The sequence below is a fragment of the Peromyscus maniculatus genome, chromosome 20, assembly GCF_049852395.1.
Source record: "Peromyscus maniculatus bairdii isolate BWxNUB_F1_BW_parent chromosome 20, HU_Pman_BW_mat_3.1, whole genome shotgun sequence".
In the NCBI taxonomy this organism is placed as follows: Eukaryota; Metazoa; Chordata; class Mammalia; order Rodentia; family Cricetidae; genus Peromyscus; species Peromyscus maniculatus.
This window is the reverse complement of record NC_134871.1, coordinates 8,468,985-8,481,582: the sequence shown is the minus strand read 5'-3', so window position 1 is coordinate 8,481,582 and position 12,598 is coordinate 8,468,985. Positions and strand designations below refer to the sequence as shown.

The 12,598-nt window shown below is 47.0% G+C and overlaps 1 protein-coding gene across 6 annotated transcripts in view; it reads left to right on the top strand.

Moving 5' to 3' along the window:
- The first annotated feature begins 4,363 nt into the window (after positions 1-4,363).
- Col14a1 (collagen type XIV alpha 1 chain) overlaps positions 4,364-12,598 on the top strand; it is a 201,637-nt gene continuing 193,402 nt past the window's right edge. For 4 of the 6 annotated variants that reach the window (XM_006982385.3, XM_076555765.1, XM_016000928.3 and 1 more), the window contains exon 1: positions 4,366-4,530. The gene's annotated coding sequence lies outside the window, so the exon portion shown is untranslated. Of the gene's footprint in view, positions 4,531-12,598 lie in introns of all 6 variants that reach the window. The other 2 variants (XM_076555764.1, XM_042264652.2) reach the window with 2 other exon arrangements.

Sequence of the window (12,598 nt, the reverse complement as noted above, 5' to 3'; positions counted from 1 at the left end):
TTTGAGGCAAAGACTACTCATTTGGTTTTATTTGGAGCTCATATCCACCTTTGGCTAAGGGAAAACAAGGATCCCTGAATAACAGTGTGCACTCTAATTGCATCCAAGGCAGTTGAAGCAATCTACTAAAGAGGCTCAGGACTCCATTATTCTAGGGTGAGATACAAACAATTAATTTAAAATATCAGTATTCAACAGCTGGTAAAGCATGAGTCAATTAGAAGGAACATGGTCCCTTGGTTGTGGGCAGGGTCTGGAAATATGCTATCGTTAGCTATCTATTAGCAACTGCGCCCATGCAAGATTTCAGCGAATGCCAGAGGCTCTGGAGAAGGAATGAGCTAGTCAGTATGGAGAGTGGATATGGAAGCAGGGACTGGGGACTTGTGCCATGGCTATTTATGGCAGGTGGCATGTTATTACCAGCTGGTGCCTGTCTACTGCTTGCATATGAAGGGAAAGTGGAGGCTGGGCCTAGGAGAAGAGTTATAACTGGCTGTCATAGATGGGCTATGGTAGAACACAAGCGATTCATTCAGCCAGGAACAGGTTTTATGCAGCATGCAGGAGGTGTGGTGTTGGTATTATTGGCCTTCATAATGACTAGGAGATATAGCAGTGCTGGACATGTCTTTCTGTATGCTGTGAATGTGTTGTTTTGATTGACTGATAAATAAAGTGCTGATTGGCCAGTAGCTAGGCAGGAAGTATAGGCAGAACAAAGAGAGAGGAGAATTCTGGTAACAGGAAGGCTGAGTCAGGAGACGCTGCCAGCCACCGCCATGAGAAGCAAGATGTAAAAGTACCGGTAAGCCACAAGCCATGTGGCAACTTACAGATTAATAGGGATGGGTTAATTTAAGATATAAGAACTAGATAGCAAGAAACCTGCCGTGGCCATACAGTTTATAAGTAATATAAGCCTCTGTGTGTTTACTTGGGTCTGAGCAGCTGCAGGAGCTGGGTGGACACAGGAAAACTCCAGCTACATAGCAGGATTTTCTTTGGACCACCAGCTCTGAAATAATGACACAGAGACCTCTTATTAAATTATGAAAGCATGGCTTTGTTCCCAGCTAGCTCTTATAACTTAAATTAACCTGTTTATATTAATCTACATTCTGTTTGTTACCTCTGCTCAGTCCATGCCTCCTACTTCCTCTGTGTCTAGTAAATTCACTGCCTTTTAAACCCGCTTCCCAGGTTCTGTTCTGTCCTGGGAAGTCCCACCTATGGCCGTTCAGCTCCTTATTAAACCAATCAGAAGATACCTTGGCAGAGACACATCTTCACAGTGGAAAAAAAGATTATCTCACAACAAGGAGATGAGGTGGGTGATGCTGGAATATGGTTGACGCCAGTCTGTCCTGCCCCAAATGCCAGTAACATTTCTATGGAGACACATGGAAATGACAATCTCTGGGACTTGAGCGATGGCTCAGCAGTTAGGAGCATTGGCTGCTTTTCCAGGGGACTGGATTTGGATTCCTGGCACCCACATGGTGGCTAGCAATGGTCTATAACTCCAGTTCCAGGGGATCCAGCACTCTTTCCTGGCCTCCACAGGCACAGACATACTCGAGACAAAGCATCAGTACACAGAAGAATAAAAATAAATCTTAAAAAAGGAAATGACGATCCCAGTGTGGAAACGTAACTTCTATTGATTATAGGTTAGATCCACAAGTGCATGTCACTTAATTACATGACAATACCCTAAACTATATAAAGACTCTTTTCTTACACAGGAGTAGTAAGCTCAGAAGTAAGAGATTTACCAAGGCTGTAGGGACAGGGCTTTTCAATTCAGGTTTAAAATCAAAGTCTTCTTGCAAAGTGAAAGGCTTCAGGAGGAGGGCCACTCTGTGGGTGCACATGTGTGTGTAAGTGTGTGTGTGTGTGTGTGTGTGTGTGTGTGTGTGTGTGTGTGTGTTTCTAGAGCGGAGGCGATTTGAAGTGGGGTCTTCTTGGCTTGTTGCCATGACTCAGCTCTCAATGGTCCATCAGAATCTGACTTCTGGCCTTAAGATACACACTGAATGAATAGTTTTGAAAAAGCTGGAAATTCATTCACAACCACAGCTAAATGAAACACGGATTGAGGCCAGCCCTTCTGTTTCAGCATTAACTGACGGTTATCTCAATGGAAAGTAATAGGTGATAATCCAAATGTTAAAACCTAGTCTATTGGGACAATTCTGTAATTCTAGCCCTTGGAGGCCAAAGGATTGGAGCAGGTTTCTTGCCCACATGGGCTGCTGAGTGGGATCCTGTCTCTAAAAGTAAAAAAATAACAAAAACCCTAATGTGCCTATGTCTGTTCTCTCTCTCTCTCTCTCTCTCTCTCTCTCTCTCTCTCTCTCTCTCTCTCTCTCTCTCTCTCTCTCTCTCTCTCTGTAGGCCAGAGGTTATTGTCTGGTATCTCTTTCAATTGATTCTCCACCTTATTTTATGAGACAGTCTCTCACTGAACCTGGAGCTTATTGATTATGCTAGACTGGTCAGCAAGCAAGCTGGTCCTCCTGTCAATCCACCTCTCTACTAATAGTCAGAACCAACAACTTTCCTTGGTTTTATGAGGGCTCTGGAAATTCAAACCATCAGCAAGCACCTACCTCATAGACACCCCTCCAGCTCTGCATATAAAAAGTTTAATAAAAACCTGTTATGCATACTTCTTTTATATTGATATTTATACACACATTTCATAGCTTGTGATCTTCAGAGAGTCTTCCATCCTCAACGTTTCATAATTAAATAATCCACTGCCTCTCTGGTCTCTTACCTACAAGTCTGTGCCAACTCGCAACGACCTCCCCCAGGGGAATAAGTAAAAAGGTTTACAGTGGTCATCGGCACCTTGATACGTTGTTAAAATGGGATTGCAATAGACATTTGGGGAGTAAGGCTGAGGAAAGGAGATCAAACCAAGGAACAAATACGTCTTGGATTCAGGATCCCACTTGTCCGTCTTAGGTCAGTTTCCAGGTCCCAAACCCGGTTCAGACACCAGGTGGCGCTCTGACCCCAGCAGTCCCGCGAGCAGGTCCTTGGCGTTGATGCGGGTCCATTGAAAGTTGTAGCCGCGGGACCCGGGAGAATTACGCTCCCTGAAGCGCAGAAGCAACTTCGCTCAGCAGCCGCCTCACCCTGAGGCGTGAACTGAAGCCAAGGCCGATCCTCACCCAGGGTCTCAGGTGAAGTTCAGAACTAGGCAGAGAGGCCAACAGCACGCAAATTTGAAGAAAGCATAGGTGACTCACAGCACCTCGGAAGGCTGGAATGTCTCAGAAACCACCTTGAAAGGTGTGGAGCATCCCTGCGTGTGCTCCCAGCAAGACGTTTCGGAAGCAGTTCGGGAACTTAAGAGAAGACTTCTTACTTTTCTCTACCTCCTGCGCCGGCAACTGATGAAATCACACTCGTTTTGGTCTTTTCTCACAAAGTATGGTATTGCTAAATGGTCGGCACGTATGCAGCTCCCGCTCCCCCATTTGAGCCAACAACTTCTAGTATGAAGGTGAATGAATACCTGGCTTTTTCTAGCCTCACACAAAAAATGGGAAGATGACCTTTTAAAGAGCACTCAGAAGGCGAGAACTCAGGTCCCCAGACACCCAGGGCTCTGGAGTTCTTGTCCCAGGGCAGGACTTCTCAAACGGCGTGGCCTGCATGGATCAGGGTCCCCCCCCCCCCGGGGGGGGTGTTGATAGAGGCTGAGTCCCTGGGATCCGCCCAAATCTACTGACTATAGTCTGTGCATGGAGAAAGGAAATCTGCAAGTCCAACCGCACGAAACTGCCCACATGTAGTTTTTACGAGGAAGAAAACCCTCCAATTTAGCATCCCTTCAGTTGATTCCCCTGCACATAAAAGTCTACCCGCGGCGTCCTTGCGGTGCTGGCACTCTTGGACTTAAGGGACAAGGGAAAGGAGACCCTGTGGGACGACAAGGCTCATCTTTGGGGATGGGACCTTTTGGAGCTTGGGATGAAATTAGGAGTGCTGGAGATCTCTCCAAGGGACCTGGGCTCTGGTTTAGGGTCTGGGGGCCACTTTCAGGGGACCAAGCGGCTGGTCATCCACGCTCTGCACCCGGCTGCCACGCGCACCTGGGTCGGCTGCCAGGCCTTGGGGGGGACTTGGGAGGCGTGGGGCGGGCTCCTCTGCAACTCGGAGAGGGCGGGGATGCTGGAGAGGAGGAGGGAAAGTGGGGTCTGTCCCCCCCCCCCCCCCCGCCACCTCCCGCCCCCGAGGCCACCTTGGGCTTTATAATTGGCTCGCTCAGCGGTTCCTTTCCTCTTATCTGATCCTGGGCGAGAGGCGCCGAGGGGAAGCTCTGCAAGGGAGGAGGCGGCGGGAGAGGGACAAGGAGAGGACAGAGTGGACGACAGGGAAGAGAAGCTAATTAAGAAAGGGTGCTCCGAGGGACGCGAGCTAGGGCAGTGGTACGCTAAGAACCAACGGGCGGCAAACCTTCCCTAGGCGCCAGGCGGTCCCCAGCCTGGGCTGGAAAGTTGCCCTGCACAGGTCAGTCCGTCTTTCTCTACTGTTCTTTGGTTCGGCTTTGCATAATGTATAGGTGAAGAAAGAAAGCTGGAGAGAGTGAGCCACCTGCAGACGAAAGCGATTTCCAGGATCGTCCACAGCACGTGTGCCTGCAGGATGGCCTGGGGACCTTAGGGGTGAGATAGTAGATCGTGCACACAGATGCCTCTCTGGGGGACCACAGGGCAGAGAGATTGCAGGCGCTGAGTGACCGATATGGGGAGAGCAAAGCAGCCCTCCGTTTCTCTCTGGGGACTTCTCCATGGTGTCTGGGTGCGGTGGGCGCCGGGCAGGAACTGGCTGCCTTTGGCTGTCCTACAGTGGTGGCTCCGGAGTGTTCTTTTGGCAGGGACTTAGGGATTTGTGTGGAAGCGCTGTGGACGCATAGAGCACAACGCTGTTTAGATTCTCTTTGCTGGTGGCTTGGGAGACTTGTCCATGGAGACAATTCATCCAGACATTCATTGTACTGCTGCACATCCTAGCAGCTGTGGACCAGGCTCTGAGCGGAAAGAGGAGCAGCTAGGCAGAGCGCATAGAGTGTAGAGTGCTACCACGCTCCGCCTGTTGCTGCTTTGAAAGGAGCCACCGTGCTAAGACGCTGCCGGGACCCTCTTCACTTAATTTCCCTTTTATCTTTCCGAACTCCTCTCTGAGTCTCCTCACACTCAGCCTCTGGGCATCCGAGGCGTCTGCAGAAGCTGGGCTTTGTCATACAGTGTGCACAGGCAGGCAGGGGCCGGGCGAGGTGAGGTCAGTAGAGGAGCCTTAGTTACTGAGTGGCAAGGTTTGGAGTTCTGCAGACTTGGTGCTGAGTTCCTGGGTGCTCTGTGGGAAGCTAGTCTTGCGCTGGAGAGCTCAAGGATGCTTAGCCTAGGCCGAGGAGAGCTTTCACCTTGCCCAAAAGAGCACCCCTGAAGACCCTTGCATGCAATTCTCACAGTAGCCTGGATCCCCACCCTCACACCCTTACCCCTCCCCATCAGTCCAAAAATGGCTTCTAGAACTGCCTGAAGTCCCAAGAAAGATTTGTTTATTTAGGCAGGGTTGTATGTAGTCTAGGCTGGTCTAAAACTTTCTTCGTGAGTGAGGGAGGCCTTGAGCTCCCAATCTGCCTGTCTCCATCTCTCAAGAGCTGGGATGACAGGTGTGTGCCAACACCTGCCTTTAGACTCTGCCGGAAGGTTTGGGAAGTTCCTGGCTGGTAGCGGCTGGAGAGGTGGCGTGGGAACAGGAGGAAGGGAAGTAGGAGTCATCCTCCCGTTGCATCACAGTAAGGAGAAACAAAAATGAGTTTTCTCCATCCTCATTTGCTGGAGGCCCTGGAACGCAGCTTCTACCAAGGGCCAAGAGGGCACTTCTTGATTGGGTGAGGTAGCAAGCAGGCTCAGGGCAGTTGGAATGAGGAGACTGGGTGTTCCGTCGCTGATGAGGGATTCCAGCTCCGCACATTGGAGATGCGTGGGTGGGTGGACGGATGGACCGATGGATGGATGAATGAGATTTAGATTGGCGGTTAAGAGAATAATGTGAATGGGCTTTGGTTGAACCTAGGCTCAATGCCATATTCCAGACTTTCTTTGCTGGGTTTTTGTTTGTTTGTTTTGTTATTTGTTTTATTGGGACAGGTTGCCACTTTGTGGCTCTGGCTGGCCTGAAACTCATCATGTAGCCCTGATTAACTAGGAATTCCAGGACCGTCTTGCCTTAGCTCCCTAAGTGCTGGAATTACAGGCTTACACCACCATGTCTGGTTCCTTGTTTGTATTTTAAACAGTTTACTTGACAATCATTCCACACCGGATACAACCCACACATTCAGAATGTATAATTCAAAGGCTTTTAGTATATTAGAGTGGGCAGTCAACATCACAAATTAAGAATGCTCCTAACAGGGGCATCTGGTGGCTCACAACCACATGTAACTCCTACTTCAGGAGATCAGACAGCCTCTCTCTCTCTCTCTCTCTCTCTCTCTCTCTCTCTCTCTCTCTCTTCCCTCTCTCTCTCCCCCTCTCTGTCTCTGTCTGTCTGTCTCTCCCTCTCTGTCTCTGTCTCTGTCTCTCTCTCTCGGTCTCGGTCTCTCTCTCTCTCTCACATCCCCAACATACACACTCACACATTCCCCCACAGACATCCATACACACATCCTCACACACACTCGCACACCAATACACACTCACACACACTCAAACACACACACATCTCCACACAATCCCCTTACATCCACACACACACATTCCCAACATACCACATATACAATCACATATACGCACACACTCACATACACATACATTCCTCTACACATCCCCACATCCCCACATACCACATACACATATTTTAAAAATTCTAAAAAAGAAATAAATGTTTTTAATATTTCTAAAAGAAAACCTTCACATATAGACAGCAAATTCCCAATTCTTTCTGGCCTGTCACTCAGTCTCTGGGGATTTCATATAAATGGAACTGTACTACATATGGCCCTTTGTGATTGATTTTTTTTCGCCTACTAAGATATCTTTAGGTTTTATCCGTGGTACACAGGGTATCTTTTTTTGTCTTTTAATAAACATGGGACACCCTCTCTTTCTGCTTGAGGAGCCCTGAACCAGAACAATCCTGAACCTCCATTGCAGCCCTGACCTCCTACAGGTCCCTTGGAAGGGACAGGAGCCACCCTTGTGAGGCCTCTTAATAATTAATTCTCTGGGCAGGGTTCCTTGGAACCTGTCAGTGTTCCTGGAGTAGTTTTGGATGCCTCCCAGGCTTCAGGATGGATGGGAGGAGCTCTTTGGCCCTGATCCTGGTGCTCCAGCAGTCCAGCTGAAGATTTGAAAGAAGTCTCTAGCCTTCCATGCTGTTCAGAACCATTGGGGGCTGGTCTCCAGGACAGGCTGAGCAAACTAGAGGGACTAATGTGGGAGTCAGGGAAGCCCCTAACTTACTAGAAAGACCCCACAGGGCACGGTCTCTTCAGATCTTACTTCCCACTGCTCCCTATGAAGACACAAAGATCCGTTGTCTTTTTTCTTCTTGCCTGGTTGTAGTTGACATTGTCTGTAGAGATGGACTTCCACTGCTTTGCACTCACTCTCAGTTAAATTCAGCCAAATGGCCTCTGTTTTCCTGGACCACAGAGTATAATCATCGACAACTTCTTTAAGTCTTCTTGAATCGCTGCACACTGGGGCTGTGCTGTGTGAGCATCACCGAGCTAACAAACCATCTGCGACTGTGGCATGCGTGCAGGACACACGAGATGATCACTCCAGGGACTGGCCGTGGAGGGCGGGGGAGGGAGGCAGGAAGAGAGTGTAAAGGGAAGTGACAAAAGTTTACTTTCGTCTTAGAAAATATGTCCTTGATAGTGTTGGATGTCCAGAAAGCAATCATTCTCTTTTACTCCTCATAAGTAAATAAACAGTGGCAGGGGGTCCTGTTCCTCTTTTATACATTAAACGTTGAGGGTAGGCTGTTTCCTGTTCTCATGGGGATACTTATCCGTGTGTGTGTATGTGTGTGTGTGTGTGTGTGTGTGTGTGTGTCTGTCTGTCTGTCTGTCTGTCTGTCTGTCTGTCTGCTGTTTGTCTGTCTGTGTTAGAAGCTGTGCTACTCAGCTTTCTGTCACCATAACAAAATACTTGAGATAATTATAATGAGCAAAGATGTGCTCTGGCTCATGGTTGAGGAAGTCTTGTCTGTGATGAGTTGGCTCTGATGATGCTCTGGGCCTGTGGCAGGGCAGTACATCAAGTTGAAGTGCACAGTGGAACATAACCATGTACATTGTGACCCAGGGAGTGAAGGGAGGGAAGGGGAAAGGTCCTGCCTGAGACAGCCTTCTGGAGATCCCTCTAACATTCTACCCCCTCCCAGAGGGTCAAGCCTATAATACATTGGTCTTGTGGGTGACATTCATAACCCAAACTGGAGTAGAAATACTGGCACATTCCGAGTGTTTATTCCTTTCTCTGTAAAAAATACACTATCTTCTCATTACTTTGGGACATAAATACTACTTCCCGATAAAGCCACCGAACTCCAGGGAAATATGGTGCCTCCTCTGGGGTCACAAATCTAGCAAGCGACAGGGAGATGATTAGATAGGGAGATGTGTGGAGTCTGACGGGTCCACACAGCTTTGGGCACTTTATCTACCAGTTTCTCTGCTGAGGGAGGCAGTAGGGAATGGGTCTGGAACTGGAGTGTATGGTGTAAGCCGAGGTCACGTGGTTGCTGAGGCAGAGGGATCTAGGGAAAGCTTAGGACCACGCTGACTTCCAAGAGTCTGGTTGACAAAAACAGTTTCTTTTATCTCCTGCTTCATTTTTTTTTTCTCCTCTTAAATGTTCTATGGTTTTCTTTTCCTTTTTCTTTTTTTGGCTCCTTTATTTTGTGGGAATGCGACAAGAAAGGAACATCTGTGGGGCGTTATGAGAGCCAAGAGTACAAGCCATAGTGTGGCGCTTAGAGACCCAAATTCCATCAAGGTTGAAAAATGTAAATCCACAGCACCCCTTCCAGGCTTCCTCTCTTTTCCCTATGTGTTGTGTATGTATGGGCTTGTATGCATGTATATTGTGTATGTAGGAGTGTGTGTGTGTACATCTGTCATGTACCCATGTGGAGGTGAGAGGACAACTTTCTGGAGTTAGACCTCTCCGTTTACCGTTGGTGCTGGGGCTTGATCTCAGGTCACCAGGTTGGCACAACACACAACACACATTTTTACCTGTTGAGCAATCTTCTTCCCCCTGCCTGCCTCCTTTTAAGACTGTGTAACCCCTCTGCTGCTGCCTATGCAGCTATTGCTAGCCTCGAACTCACAGCAGCCCTCTCGTCTCAGCCTCCTGTGGGCTGGCCATACAGGCATAAGCCACCATGCCTGGTTCTAAATCAGTTGTCATCTCGCATTTTTTTTTTCTTTCTGTTAGTGGCTGCTGAAATTACCCTGGCAGATGTCCCTAACTTGAAATGTTTAGGGAGTTGCATCTCATTCTTCTCCCAGGTTTTACTTGAGCTGCTTGTGGGAATTACTGCTAGCCGTTGCTAAGTCCATCAGAATGACTTAGGGCAGGTCTGTGTGGGCAGTCAGGAGACACTTTATTGAATAAAGAGATGCTCCTGGATGGCTTTCTGTCTCTGCTTTGGGGTGAGGAGCACACTGAATTGAGGTTAAAAAAAAAAAAAGAATTTGATTGTCTTCCTCTTCAGCTCACCATCTTGCTGTGTATAGTCACCATGCTAAATATTCAAAATACATCATTGCATAATGCATTTTTGAAAAGAGAAATGCAGCAGATAACTACAGTTCAATGACAAGCATATAGAGCAGGAAAACAAAGGTTAGCATCGCAGGCACCAGGGGAAAGCCTTCTGGCTCTCAGCGGGAGGACCAGGGAAGCCCTTCTGAATGGAGATGTCTGAGGTGTGGAGTGAGCTAATCTGCTGAGGATAGTCATAGGCTTTGATGAAGGTAAGCTCCCTTTTCTTTGGTGGGGGAGCTCTGTCAGTCCTTAAAAAAGCAAGATGTGAGAAAAGACAAAAGCCAGATGATGGGACATTCTTGTGTCAAGTAGCTGTCACTAATTTGCTGTGCTTCTGGAATGGCTCTGGCTTCTATCTCAAAATTTACACATCTAGTTTAAGAATGTCAAGGCAGCTGTAGTTTCTCTCTGTCTCTGTCTCTGTCTCTGTCTCTGTCTCTGTCTCTGTCTGTCTCTCTCTCTCTCTCTCTCTCTGATGTGCTTGTATGAATGAGTATATGCTCAGGAGTGAATGAGCATGGAGATCAGAGGTCAACCTTAGATGTTATTCCTCTGGAGCCTTCTACATTTACTTTTGTTTGAGATGAAGTCTCTCATTGGCCCAGTGCTCATCAATTACATTAGTTTGGCTGGCTAGACATCCTCCAGCCTCTGCCTCCCCAGCACTGCGATTACAAGCACATGCTACCATGCTTGACTTTCTTATGTGGTTTCTGGGGCAGGAACTGAGATCCTTTACCTAATTAGCTATTTCTCCAACCCACAGAATGGCTGCACTTCTGATTTGTATCGGCTCTTGTACAACTGACTCTCTCACAAAGCTGTTACTAACCTCATAGGACGAATTAGCAAAAAGTGACACCTCTGGGAAGTCCTATGTGATTGGAGAAGAAAACTGAGCTTTTTTCAGGGTTATCTGGCCCTGAGGCTCACAATTGGCAGGTGCCTGCTAGTTTTAAGCACTGTTTTCCCGAAGCCAATTGTAAATTGTGAAACATATTCACCTTTGAACTGTACATGCATTATCCCTAATCACTCATTGATAATTAATCAGTATTTATTGATTGCTTATTGTATGTATTGATTTTGTTAAATTATGTTTTAAAATGTCATCCAGAGGTCTCCCTGTTCCAACATCCAGAAAGGTAAAGAATTTCTAAGGCCACCAAATTAGTTGAGGAGCTGCTGTTTCTGGTGAGCTGGTTGATGGTGCCATCCACAAAAGTGTTGTCAGCCCCAGATGAGATTAGTTTTTCTTGGTAAAGCATCCCTCATGAAGAAATCAGGGCAGTTCTTTGACATTTTGGAAGCAGCATTGTGAAGGTTAGCTTTAATTGTCAACTCAACACAGCCTAGAGTCAGAGGGACTTACCCCAGGATTCCCGGATCAGGTCGGCCTGTGTGCATGTGAGGATTTGTCTTCTTCTTCTTTTAATGTGTATAATTGTATATCATGCCTGTTCATGTGTGTATCCATGTTTGTATATATGTGGGCACCTGTGTGTATGTTCACATGCATGCATGTGTGTATACAGGTCTAACGTTGACTTTAGGCATTTTCTTGATCATTCTGTACCTGATATATTGAACACAGATCTTGTGGCTTTAGCTACTCAATCTTTTCATCTTACTCTGGGGTTCCACTATCTCTCCTTCTCCCCAAGATGGGATTGAAGGCCACTGTCATACCCTCTGAGCCCTTATGTGGGCGCCCGAACTGTAGTCCCTATACTCGGCAATGCTTTGCCCTACAAGCCATCTCCTCAGCTTGAGGTCCATGTCTTAAACAAACAAACAAACAAACAATACCACACAAACCACAAAGGAACCCTTACAACAATCAAGCAGAAAATGATGGACAAACAATATTGGAAAAGTGGAGTTGAGGCAGACATCTTAGAAACCATTTTGTCACGCTCCCCCAAGTTGGAAAACTCACTCGGATTGTGATCCCAGTCTTCTAAGGGAGGAAAGTAAACTAGTCTCATTGTTAGACTTTGGATTTGCATCAGTTCAAACCTTCTCTTTTTAGAAGGTGCGCCCAAGAATCCAGTTTTAGCTTCTGCATGAAGGCTCTTTAAATATAACACATGAAGACATCTGTTACACACCTCTTATTCTTAGCTCTCTTGGGCCTGAAACATGCTCACGTGAATATGTCTATTCCTTCAAGGCTTCTTTGCACAAACTTGTCCACAACTGCAAAGCCTTTTTTCTTTTTCTTTTCTTCTTCTTCTTCTTCTTCTTCTTCTTCTTCTTCTTCTTCTTCTTCTTCTTCTTCTTCTTCTTCTTCTTCTTCTTCTTCTTCTTCTTCGATTTATTTATTATGTATACAGTGTTCTGCCTGCATGCCAGAAGAGGGCGCCAGATTTCACTACAGATGGTTGGGAGCCACCATGTGGTTGCTGGGAATTGAACTCAGGACCTCTGCAAGAACAGACAGTGCTGCTCTTAACCACTGAGCCATCTCTCCAGCCCCCCTTTTTTTTCTTAAGAAACCTGTGAATGGCTCTCGGGTCAGGTGGCCACATCATCAGAAAGCTGATCATTTTAACCTGCATAGAGCTCTATCCAGAGAGAGATTAAAAAAAAAAAATGGATAGGAATGTGTTCCGAATCATCTACAGTAGTTGACACGAGCGGTAATGGCTGCCTTTGTAATTATCTGCATCCTCAGTTTTGGCTTCAACCTGTCTGCCAAGTTGGCCTTACACCCTTAGTCTGAGGGAGATAGAAGGTTCTTTGTTTGCCTTCTTCCTTTAGCGTCTGCCGAGGTAGCAAAA